Source organism: Melozone crissalis, unplaced genomic scaffold (genome assembly GCF_028551555.1).
Source record: "Melozone crissalis strain CALT ecotype California unplaced genomic scaffold, PUWL_Pcris_2 ptg000018l_1, whole genome shotgun sequence".
NCBI classification, from domain to species: Eukaryota; Metazoa; Chordata; class Aves; order Passeriformes; family Passerellidae; genus Melozone; species Melozone crissalis.
In genome coordinates, this window is record NW_026535796.1 from 34,944,134 (window position 1) to 34,968,585 (window position 24,452).

A 24,452-nucleotide genomic window follows, 5' to 3' on the forward strand; every position below is an offset into this window, starting at 1 on the left:
GTGCTGTTGTGTTGATATTATGAACTGTTTGCAGAATGGGGGAGAAGTTGACTGGGGATGAATTTGCCTATGTATATTCATGTGTATATAAGAGAGAGATGGGTAAATAAGGAGATTAGCACAGGAAGTAGGCAAAAAATGGGAACAGTAGTTAATTTGGAGCAAGCATTTAAAAGTAACAACATGTACTGCATGAATTGGGTTTTCTCCTGCTGTAAAATCAACACATGAGACAACTTGGGTGTGTAACACTCAAAAATATTTTCTCCCTTTTTCTTCTCTGGGTCTGGTTGTGACCCAGGAGATGGAGTATTTCCCCATTCTGCTTTTCAACCGTAAGTAAAATCACTTCGCTCATGTGTCAAAATTTTCTTGTCTTTTGAGTGTGGCAAGGGTTATGCTATCTGCCTTTGTCTGGAAGAAATTGGCAGCTGGGCATAAGAAACACATGTGAGAAGAGTTTATTGTTCTCATTACCTACTGTGCAGACTTCTCCAGAAATTAGCACAGCATACCACAGCCAGACCCTCTCTCACCCCAGCCTTGGTGATTCTGTGTCACCACTCCACTCTTCCCTGCTGGCCAATTGTGTGCAGGGACTTTCCCTACTGTGGACTCTTTCCCAATATGTCCCTTTAGCAAGCAGGGTAGGAAACCACTGACAGAATCTATCAGTTGTCAGCCAGCTGGTGATTCCATCCTCCCATTCAATCATCTGGGCTACGCTTGATAATGACTGGCAGATGACAGTTTTCACAGCTTTGTACCCAGATCTTCTAATTCTTTGTGCTCAGAGATTTCAAACAGAATAAAATACTGTTCCAGTTGATGCCATGCTCTGGTACAGTCTGCCCAACATTTTTGAAGGTTTCACTTTAAATTGCATCCCAAATTATGTATAATTTCTTCCATCTCAAAAGGTGCATTGCCTTACCCTGCACCATTAGTTTCTTTTTCAAGATACAGTCTGATAGTGATTTTTCCCTGGAATGAGTAATTTAACCTCTGCTATTTGTTGTGACATTTTCAAAGAAATGAGTTCTCTCTGTGGTAAACCAGGTGCTTCTTGATTTAAATTATCACTTAATTGCAAGTTTTATGAAGTAGTTTCTGGTTCGGTTTGATTTTTTTTTTTCTGGGTAGTTAGCCTTCAAAATCTGAATACCCACAGTGTCTGGAGAGGTTTCCTCTTTGATTAGGTAAAGCTGAATGGCCAAAAAAAAGTGACAGGGTCAGCCTAATGTCTTCAGTTTAGCAACAAAATAAATACAGCATGCCTTTATGCTGACCAGCTTCAAATCTGCCTAGGTGGAGGCATGAATGCTGGGAGCAAAAGGGTGCTCAGCCCTTTCCCCATTCAGTTCTGGGTTATACTACACAGGTTGTCAGGATCTGATCTTCCATAAACACAAATCTAACGCTAAGCTTCTACTCATAGTGAGAAATGGCCTTCAGAGGCCAACTCAATCATCTTTCCCAATTTTCCATACCCTTGTTTCAAGTTTATCTGTCCTTTGCAGACAAAGTCTGATAAAGTCCTGAAGATCTCAGATGATGGAGATTCTCCACCACCTCCAGGCATTCCATTCAGCTACTTCTTATTCATTCAGAATTTCTTCTTATTCATTCTATGCGTAATGTGGCACTCCCTTGCAGCAGTCTAAGGTCTTAGTCCTTATCCCAGTAGGTTCAGAGAAAGATAAATCCTTTCCTCACTGCAGTCTCTTACAGACTTGAAAGTGGCTATCATGTCTTCCCTGGATGAAGCCATCCAAGTCCTTGAATACTACCTCTTGGATCATGTTCAAAAACCTCTGAAAGAAAGAGCAAGGGTCCTGGGGTATTGTTCCTGCTGTACAAGCACCTGAGAGGGGCATCCAGCACCGAGCTCAGGCAGACCAACAGTGTGGTTTTAGGCAGCTGGGTTTTAAATTATGTAGATTGCTCATTGAGCTGCTTCAGTTGTGCTGAGGGAGGATGTTCATTAACAAAGGAAGAGATGGTAACCCGTTTCCAAGGAGTTGGGATAGCACATTGTTCATGATGCTCTGCTCCATTCTAGCTGGCCCTTGCAATGGAGAAACGGCCTGTGTGAAAAAAGGGCTCTAAGCCACAATTTACAGAGTGCCCTGCTGTGTCAGGAAAGCTGTTGCAAAAATCAACATTAATTCATTCATTTGCTCCTTGTTGGTGGTGTCAGGAAACAAATTTTTGCAGTCAAGTAAATTTCAGTGTGCCAGAGCACAACAGCAGGAAGAGAAAATGTTGATGATAGGTGGGAAGGGAGTGTTGTGGGAGGGAAGGCACTCCTGGGCCCAAGCTCAGGCCAAGGTTTTTGTCCCTGACTGTGGTCCACTCTCTCCTCCATCCCCCTGGCCTTGCAAATGCCCCTGAACTCTGTCCTCATAATGGTGTGGGAATTCTTCCCCTAAGAGAATCAAGATTCTTCCCTTCCAGTGCCTACAGCTGCTCCCTCCACCAAACCCTGCCTATAATACTGTCTCAGCACCGGAGGAATGGCTGAATGCTGTGGCAAAACACCCTATGGAAAAGCTCCAGTAGTGGAAAGAAAAAGAAGGACAAGAGAGGGGGAAGTACTTCAGGTATTTGGTTCCTGCAAAGCTCTGAGCATCCTCTCCAGGTGTCAGGGTCATCTCGAATTCCCAACATCCTCAGCACCAGATGTTATATCCTGACAACAAGGTGTCATGGTGCCACTTGATGGGACTCTTCTTGCTTTCAAGATACTTTGACTATCAGATAAAGTACACAATAAAACATCTCTAAAAACATTTGTCTCAGCTGACTGACTTGGAGCTCCTGAGCCATAATGCTCAAGCCAACTGAGCAGACCCATCACTCCCAGGTAACTATCATGGAAAGTTATTGGAGCAAGGTTCCTGACATTCTGCATCATTTCCAGGCAGGACATTGCAGGAGCAGAGCTCTTAAGGAGTAGAAAATTAAAGAAATAAATGTAAACGGTGTTCATTGCAAGGGAGGATTAAGCCTCAAACTAACAGGCATTGATATGTGAGGATGGCCTTCTGAAGCAATCTTCTGTCAGTAGAAGCAGCTACTGCTCCAGAAGTTGTGCACTGCCCTTTGTCACAGGTCTGGCATCTTCCTTCTCACCCCCATCTGGCTGTCCAACCCTTGTCTGCCATCACTGGATGCTTTGAGCATTGTGTCAAATTTATACTGGGCACATCAAGATGCAGGAGCCCTGGTCTTCCTTTCTGTTGGTGAAGTGTTAAGCACACCTAGGGAATCCTATAATAACAAATAACAATAACACATGCACATATTCATAACCAAGTCATTGTTTAAGTAGTGAATATTCAGCACACACCAGATGGTTCTTCTTTCACTGCCTCCAAAATGGAAATGACCAGTTACTAAAGATAAAATATTCCTTCCCTCTGCTGCTTCCCCAGGGTTCCTACTTGTTGTTCTCTTGTAGAACTGCTCCTCCCTAGAGAAAAAAGCCTTTCAGCCTTGGAAACATTGAAATCAGATCTGAAATATGAAATGTTTCAGCAGAAGCTGCAGATAAATGAACACAGTGTTAAATCAATTCCAGAAAATAGACTTGGATTAATCCTCCTGCCTGCTGCAGCAGTGCTCTTGGGAGAAGCAATCTCTCTCCCCACTGTCACATGGCTGCTGCCTCTGCTATCAAGATGCCCCTCCACTGGGTCTGTAAAAGCAGTTCCTAAATTATTTTTGCTCTTCAAAAATGGTAGCTAGCAGCCAGTGCACTAGGTGTACTGCACATGACTGCCACCCAGCCACACTGCAGCTGGCAATGATTTTAACTGACTGATTTTTACTGTTGCTGCACAGAGGGCCAGACTCTGCCCGCTTCATTTCCACCCATCCCAGTGGCTGCAGATTTCATTTATGATCTCTTACAAAAGATGCACTAACAGCTCTGGGAGCAGAGATCAGGCCATCAGCCACTCAATGCCAAGTCAAACCATCTTGTTTCTTGGCTTTCTTTGTCCCCATGTGCAACACATAAACTTGCCCAGCTCCATTGAAGGAAATGGTCCCATCCCATCCCATCCCATCCCGTCGGTATGAAAGACACTGGGTTCAAACGATGGCAGATTTAGGAGGACCTGAGCCCAGACACTTCACTTTCCAAGCACACATTTAAGCCTCAGATTTGGTGCAGAAGAAGGGCCATTATCTCTGCCAGTCAGGTGCCCATAAGGAGGGGATTCCCACTCTGATCCCCTAGTCAAGGTGCATTCTGTGCAGCTCTAAGCTAGGTACCTGTTCAGTGCCATCACCAGCCAGGGCATGCTCTGGGCAGCTCTCTGTTCCTCTGGTGAGGAATAGCATCTTTCCCTGGAGCCAATCTGCTTGCTTTAAGAGAAGAAATTCAAAGTACTGTTTAGGAAGAAGAGGCAGAACTATGTCCTCTTCTCAGGAGGCTGGAGGCAGCCCCATGCTCACCTTTTCCCAGCCCCCATGTGACCTGGACTTTCAGGGGAGGCAACTCTTTCTCTGTGCCAGAATTATGGGGTGGGGCTGGGCAAGCTCTCCCTACAAACGCTGGGAGCAAACCCCAGGCCCCTGAGGCCAATATCACCTCTGGGCTAGGCAGGGCTGCAGGGTAAACCTTGTTCCAGGAATATCAACTGCCTAGATGAGCCAAGGAAAAGTAATTGAGATGTGACTTTCTTTTCTCAGCTGTAGGAAAAGAAAGCCATGATTTGATCATAGGTTTGGCAGTTTCCAGGAATCACCTGGTGTATTCAGTATCAAACTAATGAAGACCTTAGCACAGCTTTGAGTAAGACTAAGGTTAAGCTAATGGCACTGCAACAAGGTCAGCTTCATATGAGTCTGCCACAAGAAAGAGCATGCATGTGTCAGATGGTTAGATGGTAATTTCCCTTATTCCCAAGCTTCAAGACACCTCCAAAGGCCAATGGTAGTCCAAGGACTTCAGAGCCACTGTGGTGTCTCCTATGGAACAACAGCTTCAGTCATATTCTCCCTACTTGCAGAGGTAGTGACTGAGTGAGGAAAACCGGAGGACTTCACTGGAGAAGCAGTGGCTCTCCTCAGGGGAGGACTGTAGGAGATTACTGAGGATCACAGTGTAAATAGCAAGAAGAAGGGTGAATTATACCCACCTGGAGACCCACTGAGGAGCTAAGGGAGGAAATAGAAAAATGAGGAGTAAATATAAGGGAGAAGTTCCATAACAGTGAGACTGGGACTTTCTCCAAACTTGTCTTCACTTCCTTCTCTCAGATTCCTGTCTGGTGGATTTGAGGTAAGCACAGCCAGCAGCTAGGTTTCCAAAATGCATGCCAGAAGCAGAAGCCAGAATCTGCTTCACTCACAGCTTGGGAAAGGGAGCTATCCCAAAGAATTGGGGCAGGTAGAGGCATCTTCTGCTCTGGGAGCAGAGGAAGCAGTGGTTGTATACTGGACAGCAAGGACAAGGTCACTTTTTCGGAGGTTCAAGGGGACCGGGGCCAAGAAGAGCCCTGTGGAGAGCTCAGGCAGAGGAAATTCTGGCACGAGGTGGAGGACAGAATGTAAAGGAGCTGGGAAACAAGAACGGAAGAGATGAAGATGTGGGGATGGAGGGGATTTCGGTGTGATGTGAAAGCTGGAAAGAAGATGGGCGGCTGGGGTCAGAATGATCCAGCAGAGAGGCTGGAGGGAAGGCCGGGATGAGAGGGTCAGGGGCCACCGCTTCCCAGGCACTTCCCAGGCACTTCCCAGGCACCCTTCCGGCACCGACCCTCCTCGCCAAACCTCCTGGGGCACCCGGCCCCTGCCCGGCTTCCCAGCTGCTGCTGGCCCCGCTCCGACACAGCCGGGGAGGAGCTGCGGGGCCACGGGTGACAGGGGAGTCTGTCACATCCTGGGGAACGACCGGCGGGGTGCTGGGGACAGGCTGGCACACGGAGACACAGCTGCACGGCCCGGCACGGCGCTGGGCGTGGCAGGGATGCCGGGCCGGGCCGGCAGATGGCGCCGGGAACCCGCCGGGAGCTGCGGGAGGAGGGAGCGGAGGAAGGAGACGCGCGGAGGGGAAGGGAGAGGAGGAGTGCGTGGCGGTCTCAGCGGCCTCACCGGGCGAGGACGTCTGTGGATGTGGGATGGGAGCTATACACCTGTTTCGTGCCATCACCAGCCAGCCATCCATCCATCACCACCCAAGAGAAATCTCTGCCCTGTATCCCTCTCCAGCTCTGCTGGGGAGCCCCCAGCCCTGCAGCTGGGATCAACCTTGAGAGGGCAGATCTTTCCTCCCGAGCAGGACCCAAATGCAGAGCAGCACCCCCCAGGCACAGCTCCCCAAATTGCCACTGGTCAGGATTGCCATCCTCAGTGCAGAAGGATAAAAGAAACATCAGATGTGAATCCTTCCTGCTGCAGTGGGATGTTTTTTTGCAATATGGCTAAATATGCTCCAGGAGCCCTCCAAGCTTTTGCCTGGGAGGTGCAGTGCTTTCTCCTTGTTTGTTTTGCCACATACTACATTGGTCACCAACAGAGAGCAAAAGAGCTCTTGCATCTGCCTTGTCCCAGGATGGTGGAGCTCTCCCTGTGACACCAGCAGATCTGCTGAAGCAGTGGCAATGGCAGAGCTGCCAGTTGCTGAGCTACCTGGGAAGGTGGATGAGGGACCAGAGAGATGTAGGGCTGTGATCAGCAGTGACCACCAATGCTCTCCTTGTCGTGGGGTGACTTTATTAGCCATGAGTTGTTTGTCATTCACTCACATTTCCCTTCTGGTTTCAGTTCAGTTAAGCATTCCCAGCTTCTCCCAGGTGTAACTCCAGCCTGATAAACTCCATATTATCTCCACCTGAGTGGTCCCTTCATTTCAGTGCACGTGGAAGGGAGGGATAAAAGAGGTGTAAAGAATAGAACCACAGAATCAGAGTGGTTTGGGTTGGAAGGAATTTTCTACATTACCTAGTTCCAATGTCCTGCCATCAGCAGGGACACCTTCCACTACAACAAGTGGTCAAAGCCACACTCAGCCTTGGCCTTGAGCATTTTCAGAGATGGGGCCACCACAGTTTCTCTGCTCAACTTGGTCCAGTGCCTGACTACTCTCACAGTAAAAAAATTCTTCCTAATATTTAATCTAAACCTTCATTCTTTCAGTTTGAAGCCACTTCCCCTTGTCCTATCACTACATGCTCCTGTCAGAGTCCCTTTCCAGCTCTCTTGTACGCTGCCTTTAGGTCCTGGAAGGCTGCTGTAAGCTCTCCCTGGAACCTTATCTTTTCCAGTCTGAACAACCCCAATTCTATCAGCCTATCTTCACAGAAGATGAATGAAGTTGAATGTGATAAATCATACACACAGTAAAAACATAGGTAAAGCCAACAGCATGAGCAGGGAAATTAGTAAATAATTATTTGATGTCAACTAGGCTCAAATGTCGACCACATGTTCCAGGCAGAGAAATGGGTGAAAGTAGCTTGTCAGTGGGTCAGAAGAGGCACAGGGAGACGTGTCCTTCATACAATGTGTGGCTTCACCAGGGAATATCTTGCTGCAGAGTGCTGTGGATATCCACATTTTATATGCTTCTGAATCTTTTTCAAAAACAATGTATTTGCTGGTGATGGGAGAGGACACTAAAGGAGCATCATCCACTGCTCTGTTATTATGCTCTTCTCAAGGTGTTTGCTGCCAACCACTTCCAGAAACAGAATGATAGCTACACATACCCGTTTTCTGACCTAAAACAGCCCTCCCTCTTTTTTTTTTTTAATTTAATTTTATTTTTTATTATTCTGGCACTATTCTTTACATAGAAGAAGGGGCAATGAGCTACATAAAAAAGAAGTTTTTGTGGAATACTTTGTTTATGAGGCAGCCCATTTAGAGTTAATGGCTTTGACAAAGGACTGTGCCACTGTGCATTAGCTAGCTGTGCTGCTGGCAGCTGTTCTAGCCAGGGAGAACATCAGTGCATGGAGTGTTTGCTCCCAGGAAGGCTGGCATGTGGGCAGAGACACTGCCTGCATGCAGAGCCCCATTCGGCCAGAATAGTATGGTTCATTACATGATGTGCATCTTCCTCACTGCCTCTCCTAGCTCAGCCTGTTAGCTTACATCTTTCCCTATATTCCACTGTCATTCTCACTAAAACTACCACCACTTTTCCCTCATCTATCTGCAATCAGTCTTTCATTGCTCTAAACATCATAAAAATGCCATTTACTGCTTCAGAAGGTCAAGTGCTCAGCCTGGATCTTTTTCTCCTACGTCACGAATTACCAGTTGCACCTCTTGAAGCAGAGGGGTCATTTCCCTGAGATTTCCAGAAAACATTTCACTCTGACCCATGACCTTCATTTCAAGCTCCATATAGCCAGGTATTTATTTTGTTTCTCTCTCATACACATTTGTCTAAGAGAGGGAGATGTATTTAACACAGAGTAAATGAACCCATGTTCCTTTCTGTGTCCATCTCCCCAGGGAAGTGACACGGCACGTCCTAGGCTTTGAGAGCAGACAGGAGCAGGGCTGGTGGTGAATGGGCAGCACCATGGGAATATCTTGCTTACCCAGGTCAGCCAAGGAACAGAAACAGAGTCACAGAGAAATCCTGTGCCTGCAAGTACTGAACCACACTGTCCCACCTGACTGGCAATTGGGAAGAGCCAATTAGCATATTTTAATGCAACTGATTAGTGCATGGTCACGCAGCCTGGGTGGTGGGTGATTTTTTGAAGCAGATTTGAAATTATAAGCATGCAGACACCAAGCCACAAGGGAGCTGGCATGGGGAAAAGACGATTTCCCAGCATAGTAGCTGCGGCCCCAGTTTCTCAGCTATTCCCAATGGCAAGCTGCCTTCAAAGAGCCCTGAGAAGGTCCGGGGTGAGCACTTGAAAATTAAGAAATTAACTTTTTTAATTAACGGAACTGAGGTGGGGGGTGTGATGGTGGCTCAGCCTCTGCTGGAGCTCTTCTAGCTTCTCCTTTTGCACAGCTTAAGTCCCACGGTCTCCTGTGGGAAGGGGGACGCTTCCTGGAGCCGGGGGTCCCCGCCAGGCGTTCCCCAGTGGAGGGCACAGAGCCCTCTCGGCGCAGGGGGCTGCGCTTGTGCGGCACAGAGCCCTGCCCGGGCACAGAGCCCTGCCCGATGTCGGGGCTGTGCTGGACCTGCTGCCCCTCATGCGGGCTCTGGCAGCGGGCTGGGGCAGCCCGGCGTTCCCCGGCCGGGCTGGCGCTGGGGCTGCCTCGGCCCGGGGCGGTACCCGCATCTCCCCCGCCCTGCGATGCGCGCACCGCCAGGAGCTGCTGCCGACAGGAGCTGCGTTTCCTTAGTTACGGCAGGCAGGAGATATTCCGGGAAGGAGGCAGGCAGCGCTAGGAAAGGCCGGCAGCTCCGGGGGGAGGCAGCCCTGGCAGCGCCCGGGCTTCACCAGCCCCTCACACCGTGTCCCGGGTGTCCGCCCGGGGCTCCGCAGTCCTGATCGAGGAATGCCGGGCGCCCACGGCCGGGACTGGAGCGGGCACAGAAGGGCTGCAGGGCCGTGCCGGGGGAACCCGACCACGCAGGGGAGAGCGTAGTTCCGACCTCTGCAGGTGTGAGCTTCCATTTCTTCCCAGGGGGTAATCCCCCACTTGTCCAGGGAAAAGGAGAAATTAATTCCTGCTTTTGCAGCATGAAAATAATGTAATGATTCTATCAGCCCTCCAAGGAAATAAGTAATTCTCTCCTAGAAGCAGTTTGCAGATAGGAAAGTCAGGGGCCACCTGCAGGACTGTGCAATGCCATTTTGTGCCCATTTCAAGCCTCATCTCGCAGGTTCTGTATCCAGGGCTGCCCACTCTGCAGAGCCCCATGGAGCCCTGCACTGGCTCCCGCCTCTGCACCAGGGAGATCAGGGCTCCCTTTGATGTTTGCCTGCAGGGCTGGCATGCTGTGCTCACCACACTCCAGCTGGCCCACTCATCCTGGTGAGGGGCAGCTGGCATGGGGATGTCCTGGCGGAGCCATGTGCCATGCCAAGCTGGGCTGTCAGCCTGGGACACAAACATGGTCTAGCTGGCTCCAGGTGCAGGGATCAAGGACTAAAGGGTGTTTTCATTGCCTGACCCTTCAAGTTTGCCACCGTTCTGGGCAAATTGCAGTTTTGCAGTTTCACCAGCATCAGCTCCATAGGAGTATTCAAAGGCACATTTCCAGCTAAAGGCCACACCTTTGCCAGTATTTATTTACCATTTATTTATTCTCTGAAGCTCAGAGATACTGGTGCTGCCCAAGGATAAACCAACAGCTTTTTTAAAAACATAGACACAATAGCCTTTTTCTACAGATGTCATTCTAAGGAACATTTGCACCATCTTGCTCGAAATGTGTCTGGACAAATTCAGCCTGAGTCCCTCAGTCTGCCTGGAGAAAATCAGCATAAATACTAAAGCCATAAGTGATGGAAAAGAGAAATTACAGTTGGGAGATTCATACAAACAGCAGGATGCAGTGCTAGAGTCACAGCTGCCCAACAGCTCCCTGTGCCTCATCCTCCTGCTGCCTCTGGCTGCAGCTCCAGGTCTCTCCCTCACTGCTTCAGGGTTATAAGCAATGCAGGAAGGAGGTATTGTGCTCCTTCACACACAGAGCTGGAGCTGAGCCACACACCACTCATGGTTCTCAGACATGTGGAGGACTTAAAAACAATGAGCCCTTGTGAGACCGCACCTGTAAGGCTCTTCTTGGGCCAAAACCATGGCCACTGAGGCCCAGTATAAAACAGAAAATGAAGGAGTTTTTCTCCCTTTTGGGGTTGCTCTGTACTTCCTTTTTTGTATTCTATTCTATTCTATTCTATTCTATTCTATTCTATTCTATTCTATTCCAACTAGGCACAGGCTGGGCCAGAGGCAGGAAGAAACAAGTATCTCCAGGGAATGACTTACACACAGGCAAGGTTTGTCCAGCTTTGTGCGATCCCCGATGTCTTGTCAGGCCAAAGGAAGGGAAGAGGGTGTTCCTTTGGGACGGGGGCAGCTCACCAGCAACAAGGTTGCCAGATCTGCTCAGAAGTCAACATTTCCCAGCAGTGTTTGCCAATTTAAGTGATGAAACATGTTGGCTTCCAGTTCAGTAAGTCAGAGAAGCCATGCTTCTTCATTGCTCAGAAGCAGGGGATCAAATATTGGGGACCCAGAGGCAGATCACAGTCATGAGGCAGTCTAGAAAATCCCCATGGATTTGTTTCTTCCACAAGCTCCCACTACTAAGCTGGCACGGTGGTCTCTGCTCTCTGCTGAGGTAGACAGTGTCTCCTGATGCACGGCAGCAGTCAAGGTCTCCAAGCCTCAGTGATGCTGTGGGACTGGCACTGGCTGGTCTGGAGTGAGAGGGCAAGCTGTCTGGCTTCTGCTCATCATACATATGGCTAAAGATACCAGTGAAAGAGATTGGGAAATTTATTTTTACTCAGCTGTTCCCTAAAGTTTCAGGTATGTGTTGATTGGGCTATGTTAGCTCCTGGTTGGAGATAAAGATCTCATTGATGCGACACTCATTGACATGAAACTGAAGGTTTATCAAAAGACATCATGTTGTAGCCAGCCTGTTCTCTGCACCATGCCCCAGCAGACCAGAAGTCAGCTGAGTGCGACCTCAGCCTTGGGGAGCCTAAAAAAAGAAAGACACTACAGGGGACACCAGGCTTTCACCCCTTGGTTCCTCATGGTGTGTGAGCTGTGCCAGCCATTTCCACCAGCAGTATGAACAAAGATTCTTTGCTGACAGCTGTTATATTATGTTCATTTCCTGATGCTTCTCCTGGTGATTTTCACACCTGTGCTTGTGAGACTGGAAGGTCCTTTACTTAAATGGCTGGACTTTACTCACTAGACTGTGCTTCTTCAGCCCAAAAGAGATTAAATGAGCCAAAACAAGCCTTCAGAGGATGCTGCAGAACAACACTATTTACTCAGCATCTGGAGAAGTCGCAGATGTGGAACCCCCAGGTCCCCCATACCAGGTGGGAGCAGTGAAGCACTTGGCATGTCATTGAGACTTCTCCTCAGTAACATTCTGGTGACTGTTCCCTGGTAGCCCACTGCAGGTGTGTCTCTGACCATCACCTGGGAACAGTGCTGGCCGTGCAAGACCCCCAATACTGCAGCCCTGAGGGTGCGGCAGGTGATTTCTCCAGCACAGAATGCACTGCCTGCATTCTGATGGATTGGAGAAATGGGGAGGAGGCTGGGATGCTCATGGAAAACAAGGTTCTCAGTGTCCCTTTACACTTGGTGGGTCAGGTTCCTCTCTCTCCTGCCGGTCATTCCTGACGAAGGGAGAGACCTTCTGCGGGAACAGGACCCCTAGGAAGTTTCTTAGCCACCGCCCCTGCTGCCACCTCTGCCAAGCATCTGAGCAATGTTTCATCAAGGGGAGAGGTTCTGCAAACGGTGTTGAGGTTTCAAATGTACCCACCCACCTGCCCCTACCACCGTGGGCTGCCCCCGTGTGCCCCACGAGCCGTGGCTGATGTCCCCTGAGGCCCGTTCCGCTCGCCCCGGGCACACGCCGGGCGGCCTTCCCGAGGAGCCCGAGCGCCGCGGGAGCTGCTCGGAGCGGCGGCTGCGGCGGGCACAGCCTCACTCACACCCAGAAATAGCCTGAGACGCGCAGACCCCGCACCCAGGCGTTGTGCCGGCAGCTCCCCGCCCGCTCCCCGCTCCGAGCGCCGGGGCCGCCGCCTCGCCCGCTCCTCCCCGCACGGATGCCGCGGGGCGCACGGTACGCACAGCGGCGGGGGCTGCCCGACCCGTCTCGGGCCGGGGGGCGGCTGCGGCTCCCGGCACAGGCCCGGGCCCGGCGCGGTGAGGCGGGGGGAGCGCCCGGGCTCCGCAGCCCGCGGACCGCGGCCTCTCCGCCGCAGCGGGGCGGGCGGGGGGCGGGGCGGCGGCGGCCCCGGCCCCTTCCCCTGCCGGTGCCGGGCCCGGGCCGCTGCCGGCAGCCCGAGGCGACCGCGGGGAGGGGAGGAGGGAGGCGGCGGGCGCAGGGCCCGGAGCGAGCGGGGCCGGTGCCCCCCAGCAGGTCAGTGCGGGGCGGGAGGCGGCGGCAGCACGGGAGCCGCGGTCCGCGCTGCGGGGCTCGGCCCCGGGGCGGCGGGGCTCCAGCGAGTGGGACTGGGGGCAGGACGGACCCGGGGCAGGAGCCGGCGGTGCGGTGGATGCGGTGGGCGGGAAGCGTGCGTGGGACCGGGCCGGGCCTGCCCACGCCGAGCTGCGCCTGCCGGCTGCGACTGCGGCGGGGGATGCTCGCTGGGCGGGTAAGGCAGCACCTCCTCGGGCAGCCCTGGGACAGCTCGCCAGGGCCGTTCTGCGGCTCCGGGAGGCACGGACGGGCTTGGGTCGGTGTTGTGGGAGATTTCTGGGGACTTGGCTCTGTTCAGACGCTGTTTGCCCGCCTTTATCTTGGACCACGTACCAAAGTGTTTGTAACTAATGCTTGTGTCTGCCAGCGTGATGTGTGGCTGAGGCCCAGCACGGCACGGGGGCTTCCCTGGGCTGCTGGAACAATTTGATGGCAGAAGCAGGGAGCGAGCCCCAGCCCCTCAGAGTCCCTCTCCCAATGCACTGGCCTATGCCACTGGCCTGTGATGGGAGATAAAATATCACTCCAACGCTGTGTCATGTCATGGCTTGTGCTCGTCCCCTCGTCATCCTGGCCACAGAACTCTCCTTCTGGGAGCTACACCTGAGGGTGTTAGATATGCTTTGTGCTGGCAGGGGGGAGGAGGAGGAACGTCCCCCCATTTCTCCCTCCAGTTTTGTTATACTGATGATTTTGAGAGGGCTGGTAGGTCATTCTAATGCTCTGGCCAAGCTGCTCTCCCACAGTTTTCAACTTCATCCACATTTGTCCATGGATGAAGGCCCTGCCCTCTCCCTTGCTTGCCTCCCCATTCTCACTAGCAGCACAGTGAGTTTGCTATTCAGAAACCTTCTGAACAGAAGGAGTGTTTTCCAGGAGAATGAGAGAGAGAGACCTTTGTCTGGCTGACAGATGTTATTTCTGCATGAACATCTTTTTCCTTTTAACTGTTTAGCCACCATCTCCAGTACTGAGGCACATGCCAGCCTTTCCCCCTTTCAGAGGGTTCATGGGGGAACAGGCTGTGAAGGGAAAACTGGGTGGGGAAACAAGGTATGAGAAAGCACTTTGCCCCGTGTGGAGATTTACAATTCTGTAGAGCTGGTCAGGTTGCCTGTCTGAGCAGAAGAGAGACAGCAAAATATGCTGTTTGGGAGAAAAGGTGCTGTTGTGGTGGTTTGCAGTATTTATTCAGAGAGGAGAGGGGAGAAGGTGGGAAAAATAGGAAGCAGAAAGACTGACTCTGATGCCAGACCAGAGCCTTGGCCTCGCTGCCTTCCCTGCTGCCCTGCAAAGTGCTGGTCAAGGCTGGGCAACAGATGGAGAGGGAAGCAGAAGCAGCTCCTTCAGGAAGGATTTGTCGAAAGTGTCCTGGCAAAGAGCCACTGGCAAACAAATAAGTAATAAATAAAAGCAGGGAGGCCACCAGCACCCTGCAGCCTCTGACTCCATAGCACATATGGGCTTTTCTGGCTTCCCTGTGAGCTGAAACCCCTGCCTTCTTCCCATGGCTCGAGCCTGGCTCCTGAAACTCCTTCCCAATGCCTTTCAGCTCCTTTTAAATTTTTTTAAATTTTATTTTTAAATTTCATTTTATGATAACATTTTGATTGCTCTGTAATGACTGTCCTCTTCAGAGCTTTCCCTGAGGTTAACTATTTCATCTCTGGTTTGGTGGCTGCTGACAATGGTAAGCATAATAGGGTGGTCCTGTGCAGGACAGAAATAGCAGTGCCTGCTGGGGATGCTGATCAGGGGAGTGTGTAGCCCTTGTAGGTAAATACTGTCCTCTTTCCATGCAGAGCCTTCTGGCCCATAGGAACATAAGGCAGATTTCAGCACAGCTTGAGAGCCTGCATCTGCACAGTTGTAAAAGGATGAGTGTCTCTGCTTTAAAATATTCCTTGCAGGAAATACTCTTAAGAGACTTCGAGAGCTTTCTGAAAACACAAAGAAGATGGAGAAATGTTTTTAACACCCACAAGTGAATTCAATTGATATTAAACTAATCAATCACCTAAACTCCTTGGCAAACATCAGAGTGCTGTGCAAATGCTGACTCCTCCACGAGTCCCACAAACACCAAACCCTCTACTATTGTCACTCCTGTGTTTCGTACTTACAATTAGTTGTTGTAAATATATTTTGTGTACTTAGCCCTAAGATCGAAGAAAATGTTGAATTGCTGGTGCACTGTGCTCAGAGCAAAAGCAGGTTTGCTTTGAGATTATTTCAGGAGAAGCAGCTCCAGTCCTGATTTCCTTCAGGAACTATGGCTTGAACACATTCAGTCCCTAACCAGGTGTGACAAGAGAATTTAGAGCTTAAAAGATCCCACTTGGCACCTACCTGCACTTTGAGGTGCCTAAATATCTTTCAAAGCTTGTTTGAAGTTACTGCTGCAGCTGTGTCTGAGACTAATTAGGCTGTGATCACACCTTGGTATTAGGTGTGGACAATGTCAGCAGTTTGCTCAGGCTATTACTGCAACAATGGGACAGACAGAGAGCTGTGCACAGCCTTCCCATCGCCCGGGGCACTATTGTTGCTGGTTAATGGGTGAGAAAGGCCAAGTCCTCCCGGGTCTCTCTGCAGAGTACCTTGGTGAGGGGCACAGATTTACCTCTCCCAGCCTGCTGCCCCTGTCCCTATGTCACCCTCACCTAACAATGTTTTCCAGTCTCTGAGGAGCATGAGCACAATTGTGTAGAAACATTCCAACACTGGAATCAGTTGTTTAGTTCCAAGCAGAATCCCCATGAGAAGCTGGGGTTACCATTTTGACCAAGGAAGGGCTCCTTGCAGTGCAGTCATAGTTTGATCTTAAATAAAGATGTGTTTAAAATGGAGTACCGGAGCACGGAAATTCAGTGCTCCTGTTCAGTGGGAGCTGTGTGAAAACTTTGGGTGACCTGATCCCCCCACCCCAGCACCAGTCTTGTGTCTTGTCATCCACGGATTTGTGGGTGAGCACAGAAGAAGGCAGGATCTGAACAAAGACAAGCTCCACTGCACCCCCAAGTGCAAAAAAGGCAGCTTGTGAGAGGTGGAAAAATATGTCATCATGTAATTTTGAGTTCCTCTAATAGAGATAGGAAAGTGCTCTGGCCCTGCTTCACTGGAAAATGCTGGGAGTTGATGATAGGAGACAGCTGGGGCAGGAGGTGATGGAAATTGAGACCGTGAGCCCATTAATGTGCTGTGTTGGATGGGCAAAAGGAGGCCAAAATTCAGAGAAGCTGGGGATGCGAGAGTTAGGGCAAAGAACAGTTTTGGAAATGTAAACAGTTTTGGAAATGGGGAGTTGCTCCCAGCTGTTGCCCGAAGTGAGCCTGTGGTATCCTGGGCCAAGCTCTGGGGCCTCTGCATTGGCCAAGCCAAGGTGACCCTGTCAGAGGAATGCTCTCACCCACGCAGCAAGGTGTCCACAGTAAAGTGACACAGCAGGGAGGTGGCACAGGCTGAGGGGCTGAGATCGTGTGGGGGCTGGCAGGCTGGGGGGTGACTCCTGAGCCATGAAAAGTGGCTGGCCAGGGACCACAGACACCTGTGCAGCTAGGATCCCAGCCAACACTGGGACAGCCTCTAGGAACATGGGGCTTGGGACACACCTGGCTGGAGGATCTGGCTCCAACAGCAGGTTGGGATTGTTTCCTTGGCATGGCTGTGGTTTGGAGCAGAATATTCATTCTCTGAGATACTCAAATCCTGCCTGGACACGGCTCTAAGGAACCTCTTCTAGCTCACAGTGCTTTGAGAAGGAAGGCAGGACTACATGCCCTCCCTTCATCCTCAGTGCTTCTGAGCTTATTTGTCCTGTCTTCTGACAAATTCAGTCACCGTGGGGTAATCCCCAAGGCAGCATTGGAGAAATGACCAGAAGCTGAAGTTTGCCTAGCTTCCCTTTGTCTGCAGGCAGCATTCTGGACGTTTCTACAAGACTAGGAGACTGCCAGGGCTTGCAGCCTCCAGACTGAGGACATGCACTGTTCATTGTGTTTCTGGGCTGCTTTTCTCAGGGAGGGCAGAACCATGTGGAAGTGTAATGGCAAAGAGGACAGAAAAATGAACCAAACTTTATAGACTTCAGAGCAGACTTGGTCTGTGCCTTGTTTGGCTCTTGACCTGCTGCTGAAGAGGATGGATGAATTAAAGTCAGGACTAAGTAAATGATCAGAAAGTCACGACCCAAGTACCTGTTTTTAATCTTGCTGTGTTTGTACACTCCTGCTCTTTTCCTAAGGACAAGTTGACTCTCACTGATGAGCATGATGTGATGCTTAGGGCTGAGCAGGAGGCTGCACTGTGCTTAAGTGGGTGGGTTTATAGCTAACATATGTTTTTTTAAATACTTAATGTCTGTATTTCTTGCATTACAAAATGGTGAGTGATGCATTTCTTACTAGATATCACTTAAATATTTATTATAAATTTGGTCCAGCTGTATTTAGATGGAAAATGCAGTCCAATTGAAAATGCAGAATGTGAGCATTTAAAAGGTGGTTTCTACTTGGTTAAATAAAACTGCTTAAAATGTATGAGTCCAAAAAAGAAAAGAGAATAAGTTTATAAAGACATTTTTATATCTGTAATGAATTTAACAATACTATACTGCTATACTATATTGTATTATTATAATACTGTGTCATAGAAACAAAATTTTATTATAGGAGATACAAAATATAGCCAGTGATATAATCTGATTCTTTTTGACATTTAAGAATTCAGTACTAGTAGAGATTATCCTCTCACAGTTCATCTTCATTAAGCTTTGAAAGGGAACCAGGCTTTCCTGCATTAACCTGCAGTAATTTTTCAGAACTTTTACTAAACGAATCCGTGTACTAAGTTAAGAGAAACGTTCTTTCCGCTCTACTTTCAAGAAAGGTTGTGGCTGTCGGAGCCACTTTTGCAGTTCATCAGGCTTTAGCTCCAGGTTCTCAGCCACTGAGCAGATCTGACAGCAAGGACATACTGCATGAATTTCTAGTGACTTATTTTTCACTGATGAGAGGGATCTGAGGTCTTATCATGTAGGTTTTAAGAACTTCCAGTTTTAAATTGGCTGTCTTTTTAATTTAAAAAGTTTTTAGTTCAGACAAAATCTGATTACTTTTCAGTCAGGTGTATGTTTCCAAGAGCCATAATTCTTTTATTTGTTCTGGTTCCAAGTCTTCTTTATTGCTTTTTCCTTTCATATTATTGCTGCTAATCTTCTCATCAAGCAGTTTCACTTGATTTTTCTGTTGGGAGGTTTTCATCAAGCTTAATTTTCTTTTATCCAAGTTTTTAATTACTTCTGTTTTCTTCCATAAAATTTCATCAATTTCTTCCTTCTTTAAAAACAAACAAAGGGAATATTAATAATAATTGTGGTAGTGGCTGTAACCTCCTGAGAATGATGCATTTTAGAGACTTTCGTATTTTGTTCAGTCATTTCAGGAGTCAGAGGATGGATGGCCTTGCAAATACAGTCCTCTGATACCCTACACATTGGGCTGGAAAAAGCTAGCTGTGGAAAACTTTAGTAACTGAGAGAAACCATGCCCTTGGTCTTGTCTTAGGTACATACATACGCTTGGATGACTATAGCTCTATGTCTGCTCCAGGTTTCAGGATTCCTTCATCCTGGCGGCTAAGTCTGAAGGACCAGCTGTTTATTTGCACAGTCCCTGCACAGAGTTAAACTTGAGGGGTTTCATTCCCTCCATTATGGGAAGGTGAATTTCCAGCCCTCCTAAAAGGCATGTTGCAGTTTTTCTTCAGCAGAGGCGAGATGTCACTCCACATTTCTTTGGACTTTGGTTTTTTTGCTTTTTTAGGGGTGTTTTTGTTTGGGTTTTTTGTTTGGTTTTGTTTGGGTTTTTGTGTGTGTATGTGTCATTTTGTTTGTTTGCTTTTAATAGGAAGTTTGGTTTTTGTTGTTGTTTTTGATTTTGTTTGTTTTGGTTTTGTTTTGTGGAAGATATCCTGGAGGCAGCATAAATTGCTGTACACATGTAGCCTTAAAAGTCCAAGCTGGGAGCAATACTCGGTATCCATCCACCTCCCCAGCTGCCCGTGGGAGTCCTCTGTGCCAGTGCTGTGTCCTGTCCACGCCCTGGGGCAGGAGAAGAGCTGCACAGCCATTTGATGGGACCCTGCTGACCCTTGGCTCCAGTGCTGCTCTCAGTGCTGCAGGCTGGTGTGCTCCCTGAGCACCCTGAGGAAGCTCTCTGTGCCTCAGAGCTCACCTTGTCTGAGAGGTAGAAAGCAGGGAGAGTGTTTGTTCCAGCAGGTATCTCCCCCCGATTGAACAGAGCTAAGCTGGGGGGGAGCTGGGTTTTGTGGCCATGTCCTGTGTGTGGCCAGCCTGGTGCTCTGCCCAGCAGCAGCACTGTTGGAGCTCTCGGGTTCGGTCTGGTCCTGCAGCTCATTTAGCACTGGATCCCTCTGTGACATGGTGAGCATTAGGAGGAGCCTTTCCAGTGTTCTTCTGTGGCTCCTCACACCTGGCTTTTGTTACTTCTTGGTCCCCTCCCTCCAAGCATGACATTCATGTGCCCTGTGACAGAGCTGTGCTGCCAGGAGAAGCATGGAAAGCAGCTGGGCAGGGTTTGGAGACCAGTGTGTCCTGCAGGTATCAGTGTGTTCTCAGGGAAAGAGCAGCAGTGTGGGTTCAGCTTCACTTAAATGTTGGTGCCCACCACTCTGGGCTTCCTGTTCAGAGCTCTGCTCACCGTCCCAGAGCTGTGGTTGGCACAGGGATGTTGGGATGAGCCAGAACCTCCATAGCATCTGTGGCTGTACAGATTTCTGTCTCTAGTGAGTGCAGGTGTGCTGCTGGCAGTAGTGGAGCAGAGGGGTATTTCACTGCAGGATGTGTTCGTGCTTTACTGGAAGTGCTGGTTGCTCCAGGGAGGTGGCAGCTGTGCTGAGGCCTCATGCATTCACACTTTGCATTTTCCCAAATTGGCTGGAGGTGTTTCCAGGTGGGGAGATGCTTCCCAGAGCAGGGACAGCAGCTATGAAGCACAGTGAGCACCAAAGTGCCCCTTATGTCAGTCACATAGTGGATGAGGAGATGGAGACCCTCACTCATTTAGTAAATACCCTGTTAGTACTGCAAAGGCTGGATGTGGGATCAGGTTCTCAGGTGCTCAGTGCAGAGCCACAGTACATGGTGGCAAGCTGGGATGTGCTGGGTGGGGATGCAGGAAGGGAGAACAGCATATAGAAAGCCAGGCATAAAGCAGGAGCCTTGTCTGGGACTGGGCCAGGATACCCAGCCATTCCACAAACACCTCCATTTCAATGCTGCATCCCCAAACATCTCTTCCAAAATGGACACAGAGCCTGTCTGATTCCTAGTTGTGACAGAGCCTCAAGAGCTGCTGGGCTGTGGGGAGGCTTGCAGTGGCTCTTGCTAAGACATTGATCCCTGCAGGGTGGGGGCATCAGAGAGAAAGATATCATCCTGCTGACACTGGGTCCCCAAATCTCTTCATCCAGCTGTATTCCTAGTGCTGGCTCTGCTGTACCCAAACCACCCTGGAAGGACACGGAGGCATGAACTTGGGGAGGTTTGTTTTGCAGCCATCTTCTGCAGTGCCTCGTGTTTAATTTGCCATTCTTTTCTGGTCCATGTGAGCAGTGTTTATGTGGAGGGCAGGGGGGGCTGCCTGAGGACCCTGTACTGCTGGCAGAGTGGACAAATGAGCCCAGGGGGTGCCAGCCCTTCCCTGAGCTGCCTGGGAGGCCCTGTGTGCAGGGAAGGCAGGCTTGTGAAGTCAGGGACAATGTCTCTGCCTTCCCTGATCGTAGACAGCCTTTTTCCAAGGCTGAATTGCCCATGAGGTATCTCTGATGGTGCCTTTTGGATGCTGCCTGTTTGAAAGGAGGCAGCCCCCCCAGCCAACCTGCCAGGCTGGGCTGGCAGCCCCTACACAGTGCTGTGTTGTGTGCTCTTGCAGCAGAAAACGCTTGCAGGTCGCTCTGTGACCACCCCTGCCAAATCTGCCATCTGTCTCACATCCTCTGGGCCATGCTGTGCCTCCCAGCCCACGGCTTCTCTTCTCCCAGTGCCTTGTCCCTTTCCCAGCCTGGCTGCTGTACATGTCCAGATGTGACACTTCCTTCTCTGCCTGAAGGGGAAAAAGCCCATTTCTTGTGTTTTTCTCCATCCCGTCTGTCACTCCCAGCGCGCCTTGCGCTGGTGTGGGAGCTGCTGGCCAGTGGGTATGGGCAGAACAGGGCAGGACAGCAGCACAGTGGGTGCAGGCGGTGCCAGCCTGCAGCACTGGCACTACAGAGGCTGTTTGCTGAGCATCTGTGTCCCATTCATCCCCTGTGCTGGGCCACCTGCCTGTGGTAGGTGTGAATTGGGGGGAGCATCATGGACCCCAGTTCTTGTCCCAAAAGTCCTATGATTTCCTTCCTGCCTCTGGTACTCCAGGGCCATTTGACTCCCCAGATCCTTTCCATGGAGGAGATGAGAGCATGCTGGTGGGTGTGATGGGCTGTCTGCTCTGCTCTACTTGGCTTTGCTGTGCCCTGCAGCAGGTACATGATTGTAGCTGTGCTTAGGTGTTGTGGACAAGGGGAATTCCTTGTGAAAATGCAAGTTATGGGGACAAGTCACCATACAAGAGCACCTGTCACACTGGAAGGAGGTTGAAACAGTCATGCTTTGCAGAGCCACATGTCTGCAGCTGCACATGTCCCTGGGAGAGCTGCCTTCCTTCCTGGCTACAGCATCTGCTTTCCTCTCATCTCCCCCAAAAGCTGTGTGGGCTGCAGAGACAACTGCATGAGTGCCCCAGTGACTGGAGGAGAGTGACTACCTGCTCCCTCCACTTCCCCAGGATTGCCCTGCATGGTGTACACCATCAAAAGCTTTCCCTTCCCTTTGATGCACTATTGACTCAAAGCAGTGTGCTGAGTGTTAATCCCTCTGGCACAGCTGGATGCAGTGAGCGTGGTTGGATGTGACTGGCACAGCAGCTGCTGGGGCCATCCCCACTTGTGCAACCCACTCCTGCCAGCTCCCATGCTCACAGGGCAGTGTGATTCATCCCAGTCACATGGTGGCACCCAAATCTGTTAGGAAGCTGGGCAGAGGTGGGAGGAAAGCCTTGTCAAGGCCAAGATTATGCTTAGGCATGTGCAAGGCCAGTGGTTACGCTTATGGGCTCCTGCTACAGTCCAAACCTTACTCTGCTCTTGGCAATGAGCACAGCCAATAAAAATGTTCTAGCTCTGCTCTAGATTTTAGATGCTCTAAAATCATTGTGTGTGTGTGTGTAGTGTTATAGTACACTGCTCTCAGGAAGAAGCTCCTGTACTTTCAGAGAGGGGGGCTTGGCAGGGCAGGAGTGTTTCTTTGCTTCTGCAGCAGAGTCAGCTATGGAGGATGTTGTGACTGCTTGAAGATGGGGAGGGGTGAAGGGTGGAGAGGCTGGGGGCAGCCAGGCACCAGGGCATCCTGCAGAGCAGTGTGGAAGAGGGTGCACATCTGGATCCAGGAGAAGGGGATCAACAGGATGACTGTAGCACTGCCCATTGGCCCCTAGGAAGCTGTGTGATGAGGGGGCTTGGTGGGAGGGTGCTCCCAGGTCCCTGTCAGGCAGCAGCAGGCTGGAATGGAGCAGAGCTGTGCCCAGCATGAGCGCCAGGCCCTTGGTAGCACACCATGTGTGCTCACTCCACACAGCACAGCAGGCTGATGGGCATCAGCTGTGAGGAGGGCTGGCTGGAGCTCAGCAGCTGAGAGCAGCTGCACAAGGGCTTGGAACGTGCCTGATTTCTCCACCAACTCAGCAGTGAGGTCCCTGCCGTTCCCAGGTGTGTCATGCTGTCCTGGCCAGGCCGGACACTGGGGTGCAAAGCCACCAGAACTGCCTGGCCCAAGCAGTGTGGTGTTGAGCTTCCCAGTCTGCATCCCTTTCATGCGCAATCCAACTCCTATCCTTGCCAGTCTCCTTCCCTCTGCCCTCAGCTGGAGTTCCCTCAGGTGATGGCTCCAGCTGAGCTGGCTGCTCCCATGGCTGACAGTCTCTGCAGCAGGTGGCTTTATCAAAGGCATCAGATGAGCCTCCCACAGCTCCCTGCTTCCCAAACAGCGGAAGGGACTTGGGGAAGAGAGAACTGCCTTTTCCCTATTTCCATCCTGTGTTGTTTCCCATCTCCAGGAACCAAAGTGCACCTGGCACCTTGTGGCATTGTGAAAGATGCCTGTGACTCAGGTAACAGCTTCAGTCTGAGCCCTGCCCAAGGCACAGATACTCCTGGTTTCTGTACAGGTTTCCACAAGGGAGTGCTTTTCCCAGTAAAGGTGGCACTTTTCCCTCACAAACACCTTAAAATCCTGTGTGAGCACTGTAAGCTGGGTGGCAGAAGAAGCAATCTGCCTGTAATGCCTGATTACAGGCGTTACATCCCACCACAGTTGCAGCCTTGATCTTCAGTGCCAAATGGGAGCTGCCTCTGCAAAATGGGCTGTGCATGGGGGCACATGCTGTGGTCTTGGAGCTGGCAGGCAGTAAGGAACCCAGAGATACCCTTTGCAGGAAAATTCAAGCCCTTCTCTAGGTCTGGCTGCTGCCATGTCCCTCAGTCATAGGCAGCAGGGGCTGGGAGTTGTTCTCATCTGCATGTATCATCATTAATTAGTTGCAAGTGCAAGGCTTGCTCTGGGGGCTCTGAACAGCGTGCTGCAGCCCAGCTTGGAGCAGGGATCTGATGGCACCAGGGTGTCTCTTTACTGTTTTCCTGAAATACTGTTTTTCTGAATGGATGTGTGTATGCATGCGTGTAGGTTAACTGGGAACCCTGCGATGGTACCCTTCCCCTTTCCCACATGTGAGCTAACTGGGTCTCCATTCCCTGAAGTCAACTCTGGCTTTGTCATAGCATCATACAAAGTTTTGGGTTGAAAAGGACCTTTAAATGTCTTCTAGTCCAATGCCCCTGCAATGAGCATGGACATCTTCAACTTGAAGAGATTGCCCACAGCCCTGTCCAACCTGACCTTGAATGTTTACAGGGATGGGGCATCTGCCACCTATGTGGGCAACTTGTACCAATGTTTCACCATCCTCAACTTGGAAAATTTCTTTCTTATATCTAGTCTGCATCTACCCTCTTTTAGTTTAAAACTATGTCACTACAAGGTCTATTAAAAAGCCTGTTCCTATCTTTATTATAAGGCCCCTTTCCTATCTCTCTGCTCCCAGCCATCACCTACCAGCAGCACCTTGCTCTCTGCTTGGGTTGGTGCTGGTCCAGGTAATCCTTATGCTGAGGAGTGTTGATTTAGGTTTTATCAGAGGACAAAGGGTGCGTGATTCTC

At 50.3% G+C, this 24,452-nt stretch overlaps 1 protein-coding gene across 3 annotated transcripts in view; it reads left to right on the forward strand.

The window, feature by feature from the left end:
* The first annotated feature begins 12,655 nt into the window (after positions 1 to 12,655).
* TMEM63C (transmembrane protein 63C) overlaps positions 12,656 to 24,452 on the forward strand; it is a 30,519-nt gene continuing 18,722 nt past the window's right edge. The window contains exon 1 of one of the 3 annotated variants that reach the window (XM_054275404.1): positions 12,656 to 12,763. The gene's annotated coding sequence lies outside the window, so the exon portion shown is untranslated. Of the gene's footprint in view, positions 12,764 to 12,947; positions 13,064 to 13,226; positions 13,299 to 24,452 lie in introns of those variants that run through there. The other 2 variants (XM_054275403.1, XM_054275405.1) reach the window with 2 other exon arrangements.